Here is a 9,873-nt window from a genome sequence, read left to right on the forward strand (position 1 = left end):
AAGTTATTATGCCTTGCATTGCTAGATGTAATAAAAAAAATGCACATATTGATGTCCGTCATCTTACTTTGTTTTGTGAACATGAATCCATAATTAAACTATAAAATTTGAATACGCAGTAGAATTAATAGACTTGTTCATTTTTTTGTTCTTTAACCTTTTGTCCTATTTTTTGCTGGGAATTGTCAAGAATCAAAACCGCAATATGAACTATACCACGATCTTCCACATATTTCTTTGATAGAATCTAATTAAGAGTAGACTAATTCTTAACACATGAGATAAAACACTAAAAGAGAGAAAAAAATATGTGTAGTGCCTAGGGTTTGATTTTGTAGAGTTTACTTACCAAAAAATTATTATAGCCCTAACCATCACATAAGCCTTCTATTTATAGCCAAAAAATAGGGCAAAAATAAATTTAATTTCCAATTTATTAATTAAATATCAAATAAATAAATTAAGATATTATTAAGCCCAAAAATTGGCCTAATAACTATTCCTGGCTGCCCTTTATCGAAGGGAATGGGAGAATTCGTTTTGAATTTTGTTTCTGAATTGATTCAAAATTCAAATATCCATTTATTTATTTTAATATTAATTTTATTAAATCCTTATAAAATTAACTAATTATAATTTGAACATTGATTTAATATATTTTAATACTAATACTAAGTTATCAATATTAAAAAAAATTACCCAAAGTGACTAAAAAATATTCTCTTGAGAATTTCCAATTAAATTCTATATTTTTTGCTTATTTCTTTATTCATGAATATATCAATAAATAATATAATATTATTTATTATTGTTGACATAGTCAACAGTTGATAATCAAATCAACATTTTGAGACTAAAAGATTTGATTTAATCAAAGAAGAGGACCATGGATCCCTATATGCAAGCTACAATAAGTTCTCGTGAGTACATTTCAACACAATTTATTAATTTTGAATGACTCTGTTATAGACTCGAAATTGAACTCTTGATTCATAGAATGTGTCGACCCGTATAAAAATGCAATCCATTGTTATAACCATTTCCATCTATCAATCTTATATCGATGACTTACTAATGAGCTGGGTATAAACTATCATTTCACCTCTCATTTATATTTTATCCTTGTTGATGCAGTTTTTCGCCAACAGTGTATTAAAAAATAATAAGGTAGATTAGTTCTTAATAAACAGTAATGAAAAATAAATGAATTCACTCAATAACACATCATTTTTACGTGGTTCAATGGTTAAAATCCACCTAGTCCACGAGTCTCTATTATTGTTGTTTTTCTCTCTATTTTGACAGAGTCTCGGTATTACAGAATAATGGTCCCCTTTCCTGTCCAATATTCCCAGTATTTATAAGGGAATTTCATGGTCAGGTTTGGGTAACTGCGTGAGTCAATCACGCATTTACATAATTATTACATTTAATACAAATAATTCTCATTTATATTGGGATATGATTTGATCACAAGGTAAATGTACTCCTAATATCTGGGACATTAAATATGACAGCCTAGTCATAAATATACATATAAAGGGATCCCGAGTCTCTGAGGATCCGCGGGTATGCAATATACTAGAACTACCACGAGCTGGATATCTCCTCCAATCTCGTGATTCGACAGCTGCTTTAATATTCTGAGCTCGCACTTCACAGCCTTCGTGTCCGTAGCACGGGTTAAACCCAGGACGCATAACACCACGCGTGACCACATGAAACTGGAGTTGTCCACGTGGATAATAAGCAGATATCATTCCCTTGGTTATTTCTCTGTATATTTATTTGCCAGCTATACTTGAGCTGAGTGAATGAACTCGGGCTAAAATTAGGGTGCAACATTTGCCCCCTAAGCTCATGCTCGTGTATGATGTTGTCACTTTCTGACCTACATAGTAGGGGCTTTTAGACTTCTGTTACATAAAACCACACCTGCCCACTACTTGAGTACTGGACACGTGGTGTACCGCAATTGGCGTCTGTTCGGGTTTCGAGGAATGCAATAACTGTCTTGTCACCTTTTTATCGTCCTTTGGTCTATTTAATCTTAGCCCTTGGATCTCGAACTAACCTAATTGAATGGCTCAGATTAATCTACACAATTTACATATAAATAGGATGGCCAAATTTCAAACTTCACCACCTTTCATTTAAAACTTTTCCTTTTCTGCACTTCCAAACCTCTCTTCTCTCCCATAAATCCCAAAAAATCGTCCATTGTGCCCAGTCACTCAGAAGCTTTCCAGGAGCTTCCCCTTGTTGAGTCTACATCTTACCGTCGACGAACACACTTCTTGTAAGTATCTCATTCTTTGGTTTGAAAAGTTTTTTCCCTTTTTTTTAATGGAATTTATGTTCTTCACCATGTTCATCAACACTTATTGTAGTCGCTGGTAGGCTATTTCTAAATGTTCTTAGGTTCAATGGGTGAGTCCAACAATGTCTTAGAAATAAAACGTTCATAAAACTGGGAAATTTCTGGGTAATCCTAGTGGTGCATTAATTTAAAGAATACTCATTCAGGGTAAATGAAATGAAGGGTTTTTAGGTTTAGAACCAAATAGCTTAGAGGTTACATTTTCTTGGGTGTTTTTGCACTAAACCGCCTCCCAAGGAAAGTAGTGGTCTGACATTCTGACACACGGATCCCTAAAATCAGGGGTCTGTTAGGAAACCGAGGCGCGCAGCTTAGGATATCGCGTGGCATCACGTGATGGGGCTGAGGCTAACCTTAGCTCGTATATCAAAAGTAAATTGTTTCCTTCATTCTCACTTCATAGTTTTAGATCCTCTTAGGTCGCTTACTAACTAGGCCATTTTTTCGTTAGGCGATCTGATGGCTCCTCACAAGAAGAACGCCCCAAAGAAGAATGCCTCGAGCTTGTCCTCTCAACAAAAGAACAAAGGGAAGAATATCTCCCCAGAATCTCCCATCCCGCACTTCAATCCGGTGGTGGAGAAGGAGATTGTGGTCGATCCCAACGCATACTTCGAGGCTGAGCATATCATTTCAAAGATCACGACTCAGGGGAGAGTAAACAAGATCATGTTGAGCCACAATATAGAGGTCGGAACTGGAACTCTCCTCGTCCGACCTGCGTTCAAAAGGGAACGGACTGCTCCCCTCTCTAAGACAACTTTGCGGCTTGGAGTGACGAGCATCTGAAGGCTGGGGCCTTCCTCCCTCTGAACCAGTACTTCGCAAATTTTTTAAATTATGTGAAGCTGGCTCCATTTCAGCTGCCCCCAAATTCGTACAGACTTTTGGCGGGGCTGAAGTATTTGTTCTTGAAGCACGAGTGGGAGGTCCCCACTCCGGCAGACATTCTGTATTTCTTCTGCCTCAAGGCAAGCCCCGACCAGAGGGGACGCGGTGATGAATTCTATTACCTCACGCGATTCCTTAACTCGGCCTCCATCGTCGAGCTTCCTAGTCATCCAAACGACTATAAAGACTTGTTCTTTATGTCGAATGGATTCTGGAATTGCGAACACTACTACTTCAACCGACCTCATAAGTCTTCCATCCTTGCGACTTCAGCTCGTGAATTTTCATTTAAGATATATATTTTATATCTTAACTGAATTTGTTTCTCGTGCAGCCATATTTGCGAGGACGAGAAAGTCCGTGACTCTCGGGGGTCAGTATGAGAAGTTGTCTGGGCTTCCCCCCAGTGAGAAGGACTACTGCCAGGTCATGAATGACATCACAACGTTGGCTTGCAAGTTGATCGGCAAAGGTAAAACACTAGCCTTGAGGAGCCGGGATGCCCTTCCGGTGATCCCCGAGCTTCCATCCTCTCAAGAGGCCTACCAGCCATTGAGGACGAGGAGGATGGAGATGACGAGGTGCCTCTAGTGAGAAAAAGGCGGGCTCCCGAGGCTGTCCGGGAACCCGATCTAGAACGAGTTGCGTCAGGGGAAGTTGTCGGCCCCTCCGACCAAGGTAACCCATACCCCTTTAGGGAATTAGATAGGATTGTTGCCGATTTTAGGTTAGTTCATTTTAATCCAAACCAGCTCGTCCATCGTCATCCCTATAACCCGGATTGAAATATAACCCTACTGCAGTGCGTAGACCACCTAGTGGTACGCCATGACAACAGTTACCCTAAGGGCACATTCGTAGTTGATAACACTTTAAACTTTAGATCCGCCATTTTTTAGGAGTATGGGACCAACTGTAGGACCTGGCCTTATCTGCTCCAGGGTGCATTTTCCCCTGGATTTAGACAGTATGTAGATGAATTTATTTCTGAGGAAGGACTTAAACCTGAACCCCTTAGGATCCCAAAAATATTAAATGTAGATTCCTCTTCTCCTCCATTAGTTCCAAGGCCAGAGGTCATGCCTATCCCAGCCAAAACACTAGAGCTGGTGATAATAGACTCCTCCCCCAGCCCGGAGGGTAGGATCTTTGTTTTCTTTCTTTCTTTATAAATGCTTTTTGAAACATTATTTTTGTGAACTAACTTTTTTTGTTCTTTTCAGGTGAAGAGATGGAACAACCAGGAGCCCTCGATCTCCGAACTGTTTTCCAGACTAAGAAAGTCGGCTCGGGCCCCGTTGTAAAGAGGCTTAGGATCACGAAGAAGAACCCCTGCAACGGGAAACACCTCAAAATCCCCTGCCAAGGGGAAAGACACGAGCTCAGCTCAGGAACCAGTTCTAGTGACTTCTGTTGCCGCTAAGGTTCCCCCTCCTCCTCCACCTCGATTCGTGCCTCCCCAGGCTCAAGTGATACAAACTGAGCCCCCAGCTCCCTCCTACCATCCCAGCTCCCACCATCTGAATACCAGTAGATCCTCAGGACCTGGAGAAGATCCCTGAAGCCTTTCGGGGTATCATTTACGAGACTATGAGCCATATGGTGGGGCACGCCTATAAGGCCAGCTTGAGGGGTCTGAGGACCATCGAGGAGTGCAGCCTGGAGAATGTCATGGAATCATCTATGGGGATGAACCTCACGGTAAGTCCTCTTTCCTTACTTGGTGAAAATTTTCTTTTTATTGTGACCAAGGGTATATCTCTGACTTGTTTTGTTCTTTTGCAGTCTACCCTGGCCCAGTATCGTAGCATAGCCCGTGCCAGGGCTAGAAATGATGAGCTCCGCGCTAAACTGAATACTGCCCAAACTTCCCTGACTGCAACTCAAGAAGATGAGTAGGCTGCCAAAGCTGCCTTGGTGGCTGCTCAGAAGAGTGAGCACGATGCCAAGGTTGCTCTCGCCTCGTCCAAAGGAAGTGAGCAGGCTGCAAAGACTACTCTGTCTGCCTCCCAAGCTCAAACTGCCCAACTTCAGGCCGAGATTGCTGAGGTCAGAGCCAAACTACTTGAGGCCGAAGTCACAGCCAAAGAAGAAAAGGCGGTGTCATCATCGGCCATGGAGGAGATGTTGTACCATTGTTGGGCCTTCAACCCGGATGGAAACTTCTCTTTCATGGGACCCGAGATGTGGGATCCGTACCTTTCAAGATTCAAGGCTCAACTCTTGCAAGAACCGTTAGAGACTGGTGAGGCTTCCGGAGCAATGGAGGGATGGCGAGGAGGTCACCTCGGTGGGGCGAGCTGATGGAGCTCAATGATAGCTCTTTTGTATTTGTTTTTCGTTTGTAATTGTTTAACAATGTTTTTTTCTGCAACTGTTTAATAGTTTTTTTTATCAAACAATTGCCTTCGGGCTTAGTTTGAGGTTTTTTCTCCTCGGGATAATTTGCTTGCTTTATTTCAATATACATCTTTTTGATCCATTTATCTTTCCTTTACTATCTCTCATGTTTATGAATCCTTAAACTTGTACATTCAAGATTTTAGGAATCGATTTTTAGATCGAGATAGATTTTATCGCACTTAGTTATATCCAAGTTTTGTGTATTGATTTGTATCATACTTGTTAAGAATCATGCCTTGAACCCGGTTATATCCGAGGTTTTTAATAATTTAAACTTAGTTTGTGCTAGGTTTATTGATAACTTCGAGCTTTAAAAAACCCTTGATATTAAACAATTTTCCCAACCGTCCAAGTTTTTGACCTAGTTACGTCCAGGGTTTTAAATGATTTAAGCTTAGTTCGCGCTAGGTTTATTGAAAACTCGAATTCTTAAAAAGTCGTCGAATAATCAATTTGTCCAAGCTTCCAAGTTTTTGACCTGGTTGTATCCAGGGTTTTGAATGATTTTAACTTAGTTCGTGCTAGGTTTATTGAAAACTCGAGCTCTTAAAAAGTCATCGAATAATCAATTTTCCAAGCTCTAAGTTTGTTAATCTTATCAAGCAAGCTTAATTTTTCCAACCTCGAGTTATATATATGCCCCCCAAGTAACCAGAATGTAGAAACATTCTTGGTTGCTTTTACAAACACTAGAACACGAACTAATACAATCTTAAAAATTATTTAATAATCCACCTACTATTTAATAAAATGGCTTTTATAAATAATCCTTACATCGATGGAGGTACTACTGATAATACTTTTTCAAATGTAAAGCGTTCTAGAACCGTGGGACTATTTCCCAATCCAGCCGAGCTATCTTGAAAGTTCCTTCATGCAAAACCTCAACGACCTGATATGGTCCCTCCCATTTTAGGCCTAATACACCGTCCTTGGGGTCCTTATTCACCAAGAAGACCCTTCGGAGTACCAGGTCGCCTAGTCCAAATCTACGCCGCGTAACTTTAGAATTAAAATAGCGAGTGATTTTTTGTTGATAACGGGCGAGCTGTAACTGCGACTCTTCTCATTTTTCTTCAATCAGATCAAGAGATGTGTTAAGTAATCCATCTTTTTGTTCTTGATTAAATGTCATTTTCCTATGAGTGGCTACCACGGCTTCGATTGGGAGCACGACCTCACTTCCAAAAGTTAAGGAAAAAGGAGTATGTCTGGTGGAGGTTCTGTGAGAAGTTCGGTAGGCCCAAAGTACTTGCGGGAGCTGTTCGGGCCATAATCCTTTGGCTTCGTCTAACCTCTTCCTCAAGCTTTCCTTTAGGGTTTTGTTCATAGCCTCGACCTGCCCATTGGCCTGCGGATATGCTATTGAGGAGAAACTTTTAGTAATGCCGTATTTTTCACAGAAGTTAGTGAAGAGATCATTGTCGAACTGTGTCCCATTGTCTGACACGATCTTTTTAGGAAGCCCAAATCGACATATAATACTCTTCACCATGAAGTCTAGGACTTTCTTTGAAGTGATGGTTGTCAGAGGTTTGGCTTCTATCCACTTCATGAAATAGTCGATCGCCACCACCGTGTAACGAACTCCTCCCTTTCCCATAGGTAGGGGACCCTATTAGGTTGATTCCCCATACAATAAATGGCCATGGGGATGAGATCATCGTTAGCTCAACTAGAGCAGCTCGGGAAACTATGGCGAAACGCTGGCATTTGTCGCACTTCTGAACATACGAGATTGAGTCTTTTGTTAGAGTGGGCCAAAAATAGCCATGCCTCAGTATTTTCAGTGCTAGGTTATGCCCCCCAGCATGATCTCCACAAAAGCCTTCGTGCACTTCTTGCAAAATGGTTTTAGCTTCCTCAGGCAGAACACATCATAGGAGAGGCAATGAATGACCATGTCAGTACAAGGTCCCATCCACTATCACATACCGCGGAGCTTGATAAAGTATTTTTCTTGCATCCTTTCTATCGTAAGGTAGCCTTCCTGTTGTGAGGTATTCCATTATGGGAGTCATCTAGGTCGGTCTTGTGTCGATCATTCGACTTCTATCATTTATGTTACACTCGGATTCTCCAAGAACTCCACTGGCACTACATTCAATGTCTCATCTTCTTTTGTGGTGGAAAGTCGTGCCAAGGCGTCAGCATTTGAATTTTGCTCACGAGGTATCTGTTCAAAAAAACTGTACTCAAATTCATATAGTTCTCCCTTCACCTTAGCTAGGTAGGCCGCCATCTTGGTACCTTAAGCTTGATATTCTCCCAACACCTGATTAACCACGAGCTAAGAATCACTATAGCATTGGACTTCCTTCGTCTTGAGCTCCCTTGCCACTCTCAGCCTAGCTAATAAGGCCTCATATTCGGCTTCGTTGTTGGATGCCTCGAATCCGAATCTCAGAGCTGTATGAAATAAATGCCCTTCTGGGGAGATTAAGATGATCCCAGCTCCCGATCCGTTCTCGTTTGATGATCCATCCACGAAGATTTTCCATAACTCCTGCACCGGATCCTTCAAGAGCTCCTCTTTAAATCCGGTGCATTCAACCACAAAATTAGCAAGGGCCTGATTTTTTATTGAGGTCTGTGGCACGTACAATATCTCAAACTGGCTAAGCTCGATAGCCCATTTTAAAAGACATCCCGATGTTTCAGGTTTTTGCAATACCTGCCTTAAAGGTTGGTCGGTCGTGACGTTGATTGAATGGAACTGGAAATATGGTCGGAGCTTCCTGGAAGCCAATATCAGACAGAATGACAGCTTCTCTATCAGTGGGTATCGTGACTCAGCTCCGAGAAGTCTCTTGCTTATATAATATACTGGTTTTTGAGCACGGTCTTCTTCTCGGACTAACACGGCACTGACTGCATTTTCTGTCACGGCCAAATAAAGGAACAGAGGTTCTCCAGACATAGGCTTAGATAACACTAGGGGCTCGGCCAAGTGCGTTTTTAGGTCGAGTAATGCATGTTCGCACTCCTCAGTCCAGTCAAAATTTTTGTTTCCCCTGAGCAACTTGTAGAATGGCAGCACTTGTCAGTAGATTTTGAAATAAAACGATTCAAAGCTGCCACATTTCCAGTTAGGCTTTGAACTTCTTTACGCGACCTGGGCGAGGGAATTTCTAACAACGACCTGATTTTCTTGAGATTTTCCTTTATTCCCCCTCGTGTTGACTATGAAACCCATAAATTTTCCAGATGCCACTCCGAACGTGCACTTCTGAGGATTCAGCTTCATGTCATACCTCCTTAAGATTCCAAAACATTCTTCTAGATTGGATACATGGTTATCGGAAGTCTTTGATTTGACAAGCTTATCATCAACATACACTTCCATACTTCTCCCGATCTGATTAGAGAACATTTTGTTGACTAAGCGTTGATATGTAGCTCCGGCATTATTCAGCCCGAAGGGCATGACTTTATATCAATATACGTTATTTGGGGTCATGAAGCTAGTATGTTCCTAGTCCGCTGGATTCATCGCAATCTGGTTATCCAGAATACGCATCCATGAAGGACATGAGCTCGTGACCTGCCGTGCCATCTACCAACTGATCAATCCTTGGTAGTGGAAAGCAATCCTTGGGACAAGCTTTGTTCAGGTCAGAGAAGTAGATGTAGGTCCTCCGTTTCCCATTTGGCTTTGGGACCAACAAGGGATTGGCGACCCAGATCGGGTATTTTGCTTCACGGATAAACTCGCACTTTAGTAGTCGAGCTACTTCTTCCTCAAGAGCCTTAGCTCGGACCGTTCCCAAGCGTCTCCATTTTTGGGATTTTTCACGCACATTCATGTCCAAATTTAAAGTGTGCATGATTACACTTGGGCTTATTCCCACCATATCTTCACGTGACCAGGCAAAAACATCCAGATTCTCTTGTAAGAAATTGACCAACTCCTTCTTCCTTTTATCATTAAGATTCTTTCCAATCTTTACGACTCTTGAAGCTTCATTGGGATCAATGTTTACCTCCTCGAACTCCTCTATAGCTTAGAGTTCTGACCTGTCTTCGCCTATCCATGGGTCAATGTCATCGCATTGGGCGTTGTTACTGTCCTCTTTTTGCTGAGGTTCCTCCATCCCGCAAGTAACTTCTACTTCTTGGGGCTCCTCACCTTCGTCATTTATGACCATATCTTGCTGCCCGGGTTGTGATTTTCCCTTCATAGAAATGCTATAACATTC

The sequence above is a fragment of the Humulus lupulus genome, chromosome 2 (assembly GCF_963169125.1).
Source record: "Humulus lupulus chromosome 2, drHumLupu1.1, whole genome shotgun sequence".
Taxonomy (NCBI): Eukaryota; Viridiplantae; Streptophyta; class Magnoliopsida; order Rosales; family Cannabaceae; genus Humulus; species Humulus lupulus.